The 15,725-nt window shown below is 37.3% G+C and overlaps 1 pseudogene; it reads left to right on the forward strand.

The window, feature by feature from the left end:
• The first annotated feature begins 4,987 nt into the window (after positions 1-4,987).
• On the forward strand, positions 4,988-6,032 carry LOC114612449 (annotated as a pseudogene).
• The last annotated feature ends 9,693 nt before the right edge of the window (positions 6,033-15,725 follow it).

The following is a 15,725-nucleotide window of genomic DNA, read 5'->3' on the forward strand; positions in this document are numbered from 1 at the left end:
ATCACACAATAATCAAAACATGAAATGCACAAAACAAATAAAAATACTAAAAGGAAAGCAGTAAAGGAAAAAGGTGAAGTAACATATAAAGGCAGACCTATCAGAATTACACCAGACTTCTCACCAGAGACTCTAAAAGCCCGAAGATCCTGGACTGATATTATACAGACCCAAAGATGACACAAATCCCAGCCCAGACTACTCTACCCAGCAAAACTCACAATCACTATAGATGGAGAAACCAAGATTGTGGACCACTAAAGGATAGCTTGGTTTCTGGTGGGACACTGGCAAGAGATAGCCGGACACTCAACAGGTATCCATTCCTACAAGGGACTGCATACATTTTGTCAAGCTCCAAGACTCCAGGCTCCTGACACAAGGTCAAGAGCTCCATTGATCTGTGCCTTTCAATCACATAGGGCAAACCCCTACAGCCCCTCCCAAAGAGAGATTTGTGTCATCTAGCACAGATAGAGAGTGTGACTACAGGCCTCAGTCTCAAGAGATCTCAATATTAATGAGATACCTAAAGGCCAGAGGGCATAGCCAATTAAGCATTCCTTTCCAGACCATCCTCCCTCCCTATTTAAGTCAAGCCAGCCCTGAGAAATGGGGGGGGGGGAGGGTTACGGCCAGATTCATCCACTTTCCACCATGACAATAAACCTTTTAAAACCATGGATTTTCCCATGTCTTTGGGTCCCACTATGGAGAACCGTGGAGGAAGCCTTTGATTACCTAGCCGCTGCCTAATTTTCCGTGGAGGACTTCTCTGCATTCTCTCCATGCAGCCCTGCCAACTCAAGCAAGCTAGCCGATCGAACACAGCCAAGCGAGTCCCGGAGCCTCCCAGAATCTGCCTGGCACCATGTGAAGTGACCTCAGTCAAATTCCTGCACTTCTGACTCCCTGAGCCTCTGCAGACACACGGGATCCACAACTCCACTGAACAGGACCCACACCTGCATGTGCAAGCTAGCAGCCCCTCAAAAGATATTCCATGACATAACCAAATTTATACAATATCTTCCCACATATCCAGCATTACAAAGGATAATTGATGGAAAACTCCAACACAAAGAGGGAAACTACAACCTAGAAAAAGCAGGAAGTCATCTTCCAACAAATCCAAAAGAAGATAGCTACATAAACATAATTCCACCTCTTATAACAAAAATAACAGGAAACAACAATCATTTTTTCTTATATCTCTTAACATCAATGGAATCATTCCTCAATAAAAATACAAAGACTAACAGACTGGATACACAAAAAGGACCCAGAATTTTGCTTCATACAGGAAATGCATCTCAGTGACAAAAACAGACACTACCTCAGAGTAAAAGGCTGGAAAAAAGTTTCCAAGCAAATGGTCCCAAGAAACAAGCTGGAGTAGTCATTGTAATATCAAATAAAATCGACTTTCAACCAAAAGTTATCAAAAAAGGAAGGACACTTCATTCTTATCAAAGAAAACATCTACCAAGATGAACTCTCAATTCTGAACATCTATGCTCCAAATGAAGGGCACCCACATTCATAAGAGAAACTTAACTAAAGCTCAAAGCACACATTGGACCTTATACAATAATAGTGGAGAATTCAACTCCCCACTCTCAGCAATGGACATATCATGAAAACAGAACTAAACAGAGACACAGTGAAATTAACAAAAGTTATAAACCAAATAGATTTAACAGATACTTATAGAACATTTATTCCTAAAACAAAAGAATATACCTTTTTCTCATCACCTTATGGAATCTTCTTCAAAATAGATCATATAATTGGTCACAAAACAGGCCTCAACAGATACAAAAAGATTGCAATAATCCCTTGCATCCTATCAGATCACCACAGACTAAGGCTGGTCTTCAATAATGATAAAAACAATGGAAAGTCTACATTTACGTGGAAACTGAACAATACTCTACTCAATGATAATGTGGTCTGGGAAGAAATAAAAAGAGAAATTAAAGACTTTTTAGAATTTAATGAAAATGAGGAGACATCATACTGAAACTTGTGGGACTCCATGAAAGCAGTGCTAAGAGGAAAACTCATAGCTCTAAGTGCCTAAAAAAGAAACTGGAAAGAGCTTATACTGACAACTTGACAGCACACCTGAAAGCTCTAGAACAAAAAGAAGCAAATATACCCAAGAGATGTAGACGTCAGGAAATAATCAAACTTAGGGCTGAAATCAAACAAGTAGAAACAAAAAGAACTATACAAAGGATCAGCAAAATCAGAAGCCGTTTCTTTGAGAAAATCAAGATAGATAAACCTTTAACCAGACTAACAAGAGAGCACAGAGAAAGCATCCAAATTAAAAACAATAATAATAAAATCAGAACTGAAAAGGAAGACATAACAAGAGAAACTGAGGAAACTCAAAAAATCACCAGATCCTAATACAAAAGCCTATACTCAACAAAACTGGAAAATTTCGATGAAATGGACAATTTTCTAGACAGATACCAGGTGCCAAAGTGAAATCAGGAGCAAATAAACCATCTAAACTATCCTATAACACCTAAAGTAATACCATCAGTTATTAAAAGTCTCCCCACCGAAAAAAACCCAAGGCCAGATGGTTTTAGTGCAAAATTCTATCACACCTTCAAGGAAGACCTGATACCAATTCTCTTCAAACTATTTCACTAAATAGAAAAGGAAGGAAAACTACCCATTTCATTCTATGAAGCCATAATTATGTTCATACCTAAACCACAAAAAGACACAACAAAGAAAGAAAATTTTAGATCAATCTCCCTTATGAATATCCATGCAAAAATACTTAATAAAATTCTTGAAAACGGAATCCAAAAACACATCAAAACAATCATCCACCATGATCAAATAGGCTTTATCTCAGGAATGTAGGAATGGTTCAATATTTGGAAATCCATCAATGTAATCTACTATATAAACAAATTCAAAGAAAAAAATCACAAGATCATCTCACTAGATGCTGAGAAAGCATTTGACAAAGTTCAACATCCGTTCATGATAAAAGTCTTGGAAAGATCAGGAATTCAAGGCCCATACCTAAACATAGCAAAAGCAATATACAGCGAGCAAGTAGCAAACATCAAACTAAATGGAGAGAAACTTGAAGCAATCCCACTAAAACCAAGGACTAGACAAGGCTGCCCCCTCTCTCCCTACCTATTCAATATAGTACTGGATGTCCTAGCTAGAGCAATTAGACAATAAAAAGAAGTCAAAGGGATATAAATCGGAAAGGAAGAAGTCAAACTATCACAATTTGCTTATATGATAGTATCCTTAAGTGACCCCAAAACTTCCACCAGAGAACTCCTAAACCTGATAAACAACTTTAGCAAAGTGGCTGGATATAAAATTAACTCAACCACATCAGTAGTCTTCCTCTACTCAAAGGATAAACAGGCTAAGAAAGAAATTAGTGAAACAACACCCTTCACAATAGCCACAAATAATATAAAATTCCTTGGTATGAATCTAACAAAGTAAAGGAAAGAACTGTATGGCCAGAACTTCAAGTCTGTGAAGAAGGAAATCAAAGAAGATCTCAGAAGATGAAAAGATCTCCCATGTTCATTGATTGACAGGATTAATATAGTAAAAATGGCTATCATGCCAAAAGTAATCTACAGATTCAATGCAATCTCCATCAAAATTCTAGCTCAATTTTTCACAGAGATAGAAAGAACAATTTGCAAATTCATTTGGAATAACAAAAATCCCAGGATAGAGAGAACTATTCTCAACAATAAAAGAACTTCTGGGTAACCACCATCCCTGACCTCAACCTGTACTACACAGCAATAGTGATAAAAACTGCATGGTGTTGGTACAGAGACAGGCAGGAAGACCAATGGATAGAATTGAAGACCCAGAAATGAACCCACACATGTATGGTCATTTGATTTTTGACAAAGGAGTTAAACCCATCCAGTGAAAAAAAGGACAGCATTTTCAACAAATGGTGCTGGTTCAAATGGAGGTCAGCATGTGGAAGAATGCAAATCGATTCATTCTTGTCTCCTTGTACAAAACTTAAGTACAATGGATCAAGGATCTTCACATAAAACCAGATAACACTGAAACTAATAGAAGAGAAGGTGGGGAAGACCCTTGAATATCTGGGCACAAGGGAAAAGTTCCTGAACAGAACACCAATGGTGTATGCTCTAAGATCAAGAATGAACAAATGGGACCTCATAAAATTGCCACGTTTCTGTAAGGCAAAGGACACTGTCAATAGGACAAAACAGCAACCAACAGGTTGGGAATATATCTTTACCAATCCTACATCTGCTAGACGGCGAATATCCAATATATACAAAGAACTCAAGTAGTTAGACTCCAGACAACCAAATAACTCTATTAAAAAATGGTATACAGAGCTAAACAAAGAATTCTCAATTCAGGAAATTTAAATGGCCCAGAAGTACCTAAATGTTCAACATCCTTAGTCATCAGAGAAATGAAAATCAAAACAACCCTGAGATTCTACCTCACACCAGTCAGAATGACTAAGATAAAAAACTCAGGTGATAGCAGATGCCAGCAATGATGAAGAGAAAGAGAAACAGTCCTCCATTGCTGGTGGAATTGAAAGCTGATACAACCACTCTGAAAAATCAGTCTGGTGGTTCCTCAGAAAATTGGACATAATATTAACTGAGGACCCAGCTATACCAGTCCTGGGCATATACCCAAATGATGCTCCAATATATAACCACTATGTTCACAGCAGCCATATTTGTAAAAGCCAGAAGCTGGAAAGAACCAAGATGTGCTTCAACAGAGTTATGGATACAGAAAATGTGGTACATTTACACAATGGAGTATTACTCAGCTATTAAAAACAATGAGCTCGAGAAATTCTTAGGTAAATGGATGGAACTCGAAAATATAATCCTAGGGCGCTGTGGTCCCTGGCTGTGCTGCCCTAGAAGAAGCTGCGGTCATGACTTGCGCAAAGACTGCGGACATGGTGGGCCGGGAGAAGGAGCTCTCCATCCACTTCATCCCTGGCTGTTGCCAGCTGGTGGAGGAGGAAGTGAACATCCCTAGCCGGTGGGTTCTCATTACTGGTGCCACCGGGCTTCTTGGCAGAGCAGTTTACAAAGAGTTTCAGCAAACCAACTGGCACACCGTTGGCTGTGGCTTTCAAAGAGCAAGACCAAAATTCGAACAAGTGAACCTGTTGGATTATGAAGCAGTTCATCACCTCATTCATGATTTTCAGCCTCACGTCATAGTGCATTGTGCTGCTGAGAGAAAATCAGATGTTGTTGAGAGTTAGCCAGATGCTGCTTCCCAGCTGAATGTGGGTGCCTCTGGGAATTTAGCAAAGGAGGCAGCTTCAATTGGAGCATTTCTCATCTACATTAGTTCAGATTATGTGTTCGATGGCGTAAATCCCCCTTACACAGAAGAAGATATAACAAGTCCCCTGAATCTGTATGGAAAAACAAAATTAGATGGAGAAAAGGCTGTCCTGGAGAATAATTTAGGGGCTGCTGTGTTGAGAATTCCTGTCCTCTATGGGGAAGTTGAGAAGCTTGAAGAAAGTGCTGTAACTGTTATGTTCGACAAGGTGCAGTTCAGCAACAAGCTAGGAAACATGGACAATTGGCAGCAGAGATTCCCCCAACACGTGAAAGACGTAGCCACTGTGTGCTGGCAGCTGGCAAAGAAGAGTATGCTGGATCCATCCATTAAGGGAACCTTTCACTAGTCTGGCAATGAGCAGATGACCAAGTATGAAATGGCGTGCGCAATTGCAGGTGCCTTCAACCTCCCCAGCTGTCACTTGAGACCTATTACTGACAGCCCTGTCATAGGAGCACAACGCCCCAAAAATGCTCAGCTTGATTGCTCCAAATTGGAGACCTTGGGCATTGGCCAACGGACACCATTCCGAATTGGAATCAAAGAATCCCTCTGGCCTTTCCTCATCGACAAGAGATGGAGACAGACTGTCTTTCATTAGTTTATGTGTTGTGTATTTTTTTAAATGAGAAGTATAGTATGTGGCACTTTTTCAAGAATTAAGGAAATAGTTTTGTATGAGTACTCCTTAATTGTGACACATGATCCTTCAGGTAAATGACACTGTTGCACTAGGCGAATTTTGGACCGACTGAGGGCAGTCATGACTTTCTGTTGATTGTTTTATTCTGGCTTACCTTGCTATACAAGTAATATAAATTATGATCTGTAGTGTCTGAGGGTGGGATGAAACAGGCTGTTAGACTTTGGATGAAATGCATTGCTCATTCCTATAACTCTTTTTTTGTTGTGGTTTTGTTTGTTGGCTCTTGTATATTGATAGTTTCAATGTGTATAGAATCATATGAAAATCATCGGTCTTCTTTATTTGCATTCCTTGAGCCCAGATCAAAATGCTTGGAGAAAAGAAAACTTTATTTTTGCAACTGTAAGTATGGTTTTTAAACCCTTGATTGTTTAACGTGTTATGTATATCAGAACCTGTATAGCCTGTTGCCTCCTTCATAGCACTGTGTGGCAAACATTTGAGAGAGTGCATGCATGTGTATTTTTTTAATATAAATACACATATATGTCTCTTTCCTTCTATCTCACTAAGTGATGTTTCATACTTGTGGTTATAATAATGAGCCTTGTAAGTCTTTTGACCACTTCTGAATAATAACAAATATTATTGCTGGCATGAAAAAATGTATATATAATCCTAAGTGAGGTAGCACAATCACAAATGAACACACATGGTATGCACTCACTGATAAGTGGATATAAGCCCAAGCGCTTGCAATACTTAAGATAAAACTCAGACTACATGAAGCTCATGAAGAAGGAAGACAAAAGTGTGGGTGCTGCAGTTCTTTTTAGAAGGAATAACAAAATACTCATGGGAGCAAATATGGAGACAAAGCATGGAACAGAAACTGAAGGAGGAGTTATCTGGAGACTGTTCTACCTGGGTATCCATCCCATGTGTAGTCACCAAAGTTAAATGCCGATGTGGATGCCAGGAAGTGCATGCTGATGGGGGTCTGACATAGCTGACTCCTTAGAGGTCTGCCAGAGTCTAACATATTCAGAGATGGATGCTCACAGCTAACCATTGAACTGATCATGGGGTTCAAAATGGAGGAGATAGAAAACTGAAGGACCTGAAAGGGTTTGAGGCCTCATGGGAAGAGCAACAATACCAACAAACTAGAGCTCCCAGGGTCTAAACCACCAGCCTGGGAGCACATAGGGAGAAATCCATGGCTGCACCTGTATATGTAGGGGAGGATGGCCTTTTTGGTCATAGGTGGGAGAGGAGGTCCTTGGTCCAGTGAAGGCTGGATGCTGAGTGTGGGAGGAATTCGAGGGTGGGAAGGTGGGAGTGGGTAGGTGGGTTGGGGCACATCCTCATAGAAATAGGAGGAGGGGGGATGGGATAGGAGGTTCCTGGGTGGAGCTAAAATGGGGAAAGGGAATCACATCTGAAATGTAAATAAAATGTCTAATAAAAAGTGCAACCCCCCCAAAAAGACAAAAAACAAACAAACAAACAAAAAACAAATAACTTTGTGGCTGTGAGTAGGACTTAGCTTCCACTTCACCATTGCCAGTTACAAGACTTGGCATCTGTTGGGTGAATAAACTGAGGCAGAAAGACAGTGGGGATCAGTACTTAGAGGTGCTTATTGTCATCGGTCCAGACACTTATTGGGGTTGCTGACTATAGGAGCCAGAGATTAGAGAAATTATTCAACAGACATTTTATTTGAGGTGATAAAGCTTAATTTACTGGGGCTGGCACTCGTGTGGCCAATGAGAAGCTCTGAACTCTTTCAACTCCTTGGGGCTGGCAAGAAAAAGAAGGAAAGGAGAAAATTTGCACACATGAATATATTTACACATACACTGAGCAAATCAAGCAAAAGGCAGACTCCAATAAATTCAAACATATAAATACAAACATACATGCATAAATACATATGTATATATATACACATTTGTACAGACAGACGACATATACATATTCACACACTAAATGCCTGGTGCAAAGCTCCAGCAAGCAGGCTCCAAGAACTTCACACATACCATATGCATACACACAAATGAAGGATGGAACAAAGTCTGACACACACTCAGACAAGCTTTACATATATAATACATACATATAGATTTGATGGAAGGAGGAAAATTCCAACATAGTCTCATACAAACTTTACATATACATATACATATACACACACATACACACATATACAAATATATACACATATATACATACACATAGTTGATGGTGGAAGGAGCAATGTCCCAACATACGCTCTCACAAAGTTCACATATATACATACATACACAAAGTTTATAGATGAAAAGAACAATGTTCCAACAAGTTTGGTTTTTTTCCCCATGGCTTATATATCCTAGAAAAGTCTTTCAAGCAGTATAAAATTACAATGTGATTACATCTTAGATTTCTTCTAGTGAATGACTATAAAAAACAGTATATTACCCAATACCTTTCTAAGAAATAACATTACATAGTACTGGTAAGGAAAACAAATTATTCCCAAGAAAACTTGGGCACTCCTAACTAAACAACTTGTTATAGATTAACAAAGTATAAGAAAGTATGATAGTTTTCTCAGCCAATTTTTCTTACTGGCAGGTAACAATTTGTAATTAAAAAATATTTTATTATCCATCTTTAAAATTAATCTTATAAAAATTTTAAAAGAATCACAAATCTGAGCTTTTATATAAAGCTGAATAATATCTACTCTAAATCCTCAGAATGCATACCTACTCATGAGCAATTCTTGTTAAGCCATATCAGAAATCTGAGGACAAAAATAAGTTTAGGGAATCAATCATCGCTTGACCAGCCTCAGTGAGAGTCACATTACACAGTGCTGCCATTGTTCTTGTTCCCTGACTAAAAGAGGCATCTAGTTTAACTAATAACAGCATGCCTTTCGAAACTTCAAATTGTTCCCTAATATTATCCACATCAGAGCCAGTAGCAAAAGCATCTTAACCTAGCTTCACTAGCCATATTATTTTTCTAAATGTTTTCTATGTGGTTTCTATTGATCATTGCTGACAATCTACATCTCTAAGTTCTTTCCTAGGGTGGAGTTGATTGAGTCATTAATCTGCTCTAACAGGAAAGACTGAAAAAGATCAAGCACTATTCTTGTGAGTGCCAGAGGTACTGTCCAGTGAGAGGTGGGAAGGCATTTAGAATTTTCATACAATTTTCAGGTTAAAGGGAATGTGAGAGCCAAAGGCAGAGCAGAACTCCATAACAGCATGAAGTCCTAGGAATATACAGTCCTTGGGATCATGACTCAACAGAAGTGCACCCATCATGGCTGTGCTAACTCATGGACTGAATTCCACGAGTTCTAAAGCTATTCACCAGCCCTCCTACTTGGCTTTGGTACACTATCTTAGTGCCAGGATTCCATGTGGCTCGAATCAGAACAAGTCCTGTGTGCAATGTTATGTTCTAGGTGTTCATTTGGTCATCAGTCAGTCCTCATATCTCTGAAAGACACTATCCTTAGAGTCATTTGTCACTGCCTTTGGCTCTTACATTTCTATTCCTCTTCCTCAAGATCCCTGAATTTGAAGGGAGGGCATTGTTGGATATATTACACTTAGGGTTGACTAATCTAAAGTCTCACACACCCTGGAGAATGTTCAGTTGTGGGTTGTGTTAATTCCTATCTATTGCAACAGGAAGCACCAATTTCCCCAAAATCAGGATGAGAAATAAACCTCTGTCCCCGCTCCCCAGAGATCCACTTCCTTTTCATTTTGAGTTTTCTTCAAAATTGACCCACCAGTGAAAACTAAGTGTTCAAATATATCAACTTAGGAAACCTACAATTCATTTCTCACCTTTAAAGCTCACTTGATGAAATGGAATATATACCTGAATGATAAAACGCCTACAGAGTTATGATTAGATAGGTAATGGGCTTAAGAGAAACTTAATCTTATTATTGTGTTAAGGAACATAGAAATAAATTGATATTCCCTCTACTTGTAGATCGGTGCCTTGCTCATAATAAACATTGTCTGCAGCAAGAGAGCTTTGCCATTGGGTTGTGAAGAACAACAAGCAGACTTAGAAATATCTTGTAATATTTGTTGGGCAGTTCATGGTACCGCGTTGTCCACTGACTCAAGATGTAACCCCTTCCTGGCACTGGAGATTTTACTTGGTGACATAGGGCTTGTTCTTAATTGCTATACAGTCTTTGATAATTACAGTTAGTTTACTTTATATCACCTTGTATTTGCTATTTATAACTGTAATGAGGTACAAGCTCCTCTCCTTACCAAACTGCAGATTTTCCATAGTTTTCTGTTCCAGTCTGTATTGTATCTCATTATCACTCTGAATAAATGTGGGGGAAATAACATGATATCAAGAAATTTTTTGCTATGACAAAATAGCTGACAGGAATCAACTTAATAGTAACAGGGTTTGTTTAACTATGGTTTGGAGGGTCTAATCCATCAAAACAGAAAAGTCAGGGCTGCAGCCAGTGCCGTTGCAGTGGGAATAAGCATATGGGACTCCTGATTTCTTCATATTTTTGCAGAACAAGAAACACCAATTTCCCCAAAGTGAGGATGAAAAATAAACCTCAGTCCCTGTTCCCGAGAGATCCACTTACTTTTCATTTTGAGTTTTCCTCAAAATGGGGACACCAGTGAAAACTAAGTGTTCAAACATATTAACATAAGAAAGCTACAATTCATTTCCCACCTTTACTAGACACTAACATCAAGACACGGGAAAAAGCAGATTTTTGTAATGGGAATCTATAGATGATAACATGGAAACACACACACACACATACACATGTGTGTTTGAATTTGAATGAGTTGTAATGATTTATGTACAAATAAAAAGAAAAGGTAACTCAATTAAGACCTCTAGTTATTCTTCAATGTAATAATTTTAAATTATATTTCATAATCAGATGCTTTTAATAATGTTATTTTGAAAGTGTTTGATAAAAAGGGCAGAAAAACATGTTCTTCATGTGTAATTTAGGTGTAGCAATTATTATATAAGGACTGAAAACCAGACAAGGAATCATAAAGGAAGTAGTTAATTTAAGGAATATTCAGAAAGCTCAACTCATCCTCTTGGTGTCATCATTTAAAAATCCAACCAAAAAGGAATAGCTGTGGCTTTTCTTCACCAAACAGTCCTTGCTGTAAATCAAAGGAAAATATGAGAGGAACAAATAGAGTAGACAATGATAACATGCCATCTTTGAAAAGAGATTAATGCAGAACTTTCTGTTAATATTAATGTAGGTATAATTTAGAAAGCATTGTTGTGTTACATCATTCATCATTGACATGAAATATAGAAAATAAATAAGTAATTAAAAACACATTTGTTATTTTATGCGGACCTACTGTTCCATTACCTAAAAGACTTAGTTAAAAAGAAAGGAGTTAGTTCTCAAAATTCAACATGTCTATTACAGTAGTTTTGCTTAATAGTCAAAGTCATAGAGTACTGAATTTGCAATCTAAGGTCAATCCATTGATTCTCATGTATGCCCTGTTAGAGGAAGAAGAACTTGTGCTTTTTTTCCCACTGTTATCTCTATTGAAAGATTTCGATGTTTTACTTAATTTTCACAGGGAATGTGAAAGAAAGAAAACGTTACTGATTTTCAAAAAAGTGATCTGATGTCAACAAAGGTTTGTTCTATCTCATAGATATTAATACTTAAAACTTTAACTTGGTGGGTTCCAATTTTCATGTCATCATCCATAAGTACGAGAGTAACAAGCAATACTTTAAGACAATAATTAAGTTATTTTTTGTATACCTAAAAATGTATCATCATTGTTCCAGTGATTTAATTTTAAGGCTCTTTACCTCACAACACCTCACATTCTGACTTATTCATTTGCAATCATTCTAACAGATTTTAAATTAATCATCTACATTATCTTGCATATTTCAATTATTCCTATTCTTAATAGCATATTTTCTTAAGAGGTAGGGAATTCACTGATGCTTGAGATACATGAAAAACTATTATCAAAAAATAAAATCACAAACAAAAATACCAAATAGGACTACAAAAACTGAAAGTAAAAAAGAGCATTTATTTTGTATTGTAAATATTTACTTTTCTCATAGGATACATCCTGACAACAGTTTCTACTCCTCACAGCTCTCTTTACCTTTTCTCAATAATACTCTACTTTAGAGTACTTTTACTTTTCTCAATAATACTTTACCTTTTTCCAGAAATACTCCCCATTTTCCTCATCAGAAAAGAGCATGCCTACAAGACAAAACAGCCAAACTAGACAAAACAAGATACAGTAGGACAAAAAAAAAAAAGCCTTTGTATCTTTTGTATCTGTACTAGATTAGGCAATCCAATAGGAAGAAAGAGATTAAGGAACAGTAAAAAAAATTAGAGAAACTCCTGCTCATACTGTTAGGAGTCCCACACAAAAACATCAAGCTAATAGCCACAAAGTATACACAAAAGACTGGGTTCAGAGCAATGAAGGCCACCTCATCTTGTTGCTTTAGTCTCTATGAACCCATCGTGAGCCCTCCTTAGTTGATTTGGTGAGCCATGTTCTCATGGTGTCCTCCCTCCTCTCTGACTTCTACAAACTTTAAAAGAGAAACCTGGGCAGCAACCCAGCCAAAAATCCTCCACCTCCGATCTGTCCTGCCTGTACTATGTGCTAGAGCAATTATTACTCCAAACTTGCAGACATGGCCAAGAATGTTTGGTTGAACATGAAGCCTATGCTACAAGAGGGAGGTAACCCATCTCCTACAATCACTGCTTGGTCAGGAATCAGAGAATGGATAGCCCAGTGACCTAGGATAGAACTAAACATGACTGTCAAGAAATCAATGAAATTATTTATTAGTAATTAATTATTAATTAATAATTAGTAATAATTATTAATTAATTTTTGACTCACAGTCAAAAATTATTCAGACAGAATGTCTAAAATGGAAGTATCCATCTGATTCTTTTCCTCCAAAATGTGAAGGCTTCCCATGGATATCAGTCAGCTTTGGCATATCACATTTTAATCAGGAAGACTAGACAATTCTCCATTTGAATCTAGACCAGCCAGCTCAGTTAGGGGAAGGGGATTCCAAAGCAGACAATGTAGTCAGAGAAAGCCTCTTCTCAGGAAACTGTTTTGTCTAGTGTTTTTCCTTGACTATTGCTCCTTTCCCTGGTTGGTGTACTTTATTTCTCAAACCATCTTTATTGGGGGATGGTCGTGCTATAAAAATATCCATATATATGGATATTTTTAAATTTTTTGAAAAAAATATGTGGTATGGATTTGGGTGAATGTAGAATAGAAAAAGAGCTGGGAGTAGTTGGAGAGGGGAGAACCATAACAAGAATATATTGTGTGAAAGAAAGTCCATTTTCAATAAATAAAAACATGAAATTTAAAACTAAAGCTATTTGAAGTTGTTTTCAAAAAAAATGAATGATAGCATATTTAATGATATTAATAAAAACGAGGCTCGTATAAACAAAATGTAACAAAAAATTACTTCACCTTGAAATCTTTTTTTAAGATTTATTTTATTTATGAGTACACTGTAACTGTCTTCAGACACACCTAAAGAGGGTATCAGAATCCATTAAAGGGTTGTTAGCCACCATGTGGGTACTGGGAGTTGAACTCAGGACTTCTGGAAGAGCAAAGAGTGCTCTTAACCACTGATCCATCTGTCCAGTCCCTCCTTGAAATCTTGTGTAAATATTTCCAAGATGTGGTTTGCTTCCAGCTGTTTCAGAAACTTCAACATGACATATTCCATAAATATAATTTCTTTTGGTACTTTCTTGACTTATTAAAATAAAACCATATAGCCCACATATTTAAATAAAAATAGACCATATAGCCCACATATTTAAATAAAAATAGAACTGTGTTAGGTTAAAAAAAAAGATGTGTATTCATTTTCTATTTTCAAACTTAAGTTGATTTTTTTAAATCGAACTGCCAATTAAAATATAATTTGGAATATATTTTAAAGCATACTGTCCATAAAAGAATTCTGATATTTATATTCCAGTGCCTTGCTGCAACCCTGTTGTTGGATAGGAGTCTGATTGATTGCTCTGTGATAGACCTCATAATGCCCAGAGCAGTGGGTCATAAAACCAGGGAAAAGACAAAATTCTGAAATTTGGTTACATCTGTGACCTCAGTTGCTAATGAATCCTGTAGGCTCATTAACTACAATTGGAACATGTTAAAATTAATTGCTTTTAGTTTAATGAAGTATTTTTACCCTTCCTTGGATCAATGGTAAACATCTCAACAAACTTTTTAAGTACTGTTTATTACAGAGGAGCTGTGACCTTGAAAAGGTTTTGTTTTCCCATTTTAGTTTTAAACTCAATGTCATATATAATACAGATTGAAAGGTAAGGTTTTAAGTTGATAGTAATTATTTATGTATTATGTATAGGCTTAGATTTTTGAAAACGTACTGTACTAAGGGTTCTCAAATGCTTCAAAACCCCTTCTAGGCCACTGTAAAAAGGTTGGGAAGAAAAGACGGTAAATAAGACAAGAGGATGTGGATCTGTTTAGTAGTAGTTCTATGGGGTTCAATCTCCATTGTCAGAATACCAATAGTACAATTCAGTAGTGTCAGGATTCCAAACACAAATCAGCAGAGATGGCACAATCCAGCAGAAATAGCCAGGACTCTGCTGAATCAGCACAAGTCAATGTGCGTGAGTAAAACTAGCTAAGGCACCAGAAGTTTTCTGTCATGCCTCTCTTAATGAAGCAATGATGCAAGATCAAGAAACTGTTGCAAACCTAGCTGTGCAAGTACCCCTGTCACTGTCTATTTAGTCCTACTTGTACTCTTTCCAAACATCATGAGTCCTCTCACTGGTCATGTTTAGCAAAATATCACATAAGTCTGCTTCAGCAAATCATCATGTGAGGCTGCATCATACAACACAACCATAAATTTCCACTTCACTTTTGAGTTATGCTGTATTTCCAATTATTTTCAATCATATGTGATTCACTCATATATATTCAACACTATTCTGAAATTTCTTTGATAAAGATGCATGGTTTTGCGTTCTTCTACGTGCTGACCTCCGTTTGAACCAGCATCATTTGTTAAAAATGCTGTCCTTTTTCCACTGGATGATTTTAGCTCCTTTGTTAAAACACAGGTGATCATAGGTGTGTGGGTTCATTTCTGGGTCTTCAACTCTATTACATTGACCTACCTTCCTCTCTCTGTACCAATGCCGTGTAGTTTTTTATCACTATTGCTCTGTAGTACAGCTTGAGGTCAGAAATGGTGATTCCCCCAGAAGTTCTTTTATTTTGAGAATAGATTTGCTATTCTGGTTATTTGATATTCTAAATGAACTTGCAATTTGCTCTTTCTATCTCTATGAAGAATTGAGTCTTGAGAAGGAATGTTGATGGAGATTTCACTGAATCTGTAGGTTGCTTTCTGCATGATGGCCATTTTTACTATACTAATCCTGTCAATCCATGACCATGGGTGATCTTTACATCTTCTGAGATCTTTAATTTCTTTCTTCAGAGACTTGAAGTTATTGCCATGCAGATCTTTCACTTGCTTGGTTAGATTCACACAAAGGAGTCTTATATTATTTGTGATGATTGTGAAGGATGTCAGT

Source organism: Grammomys surdaster, unplaced genomic scaffold (genome assembly GCF_004785775.1).
Source record: "Grammomys surdaster isolate TR1022 unplaced genomic scaffold, NIH_TR_1.0 126158, whole genome shotgun sequence".
In the NCBI taxonomy this organism is placed as follows: Eukaryota; Metazoa; Chordata; class Mammalia; order Rodentia; family Muridae; genus Grammomys; species Grammomys surdaster.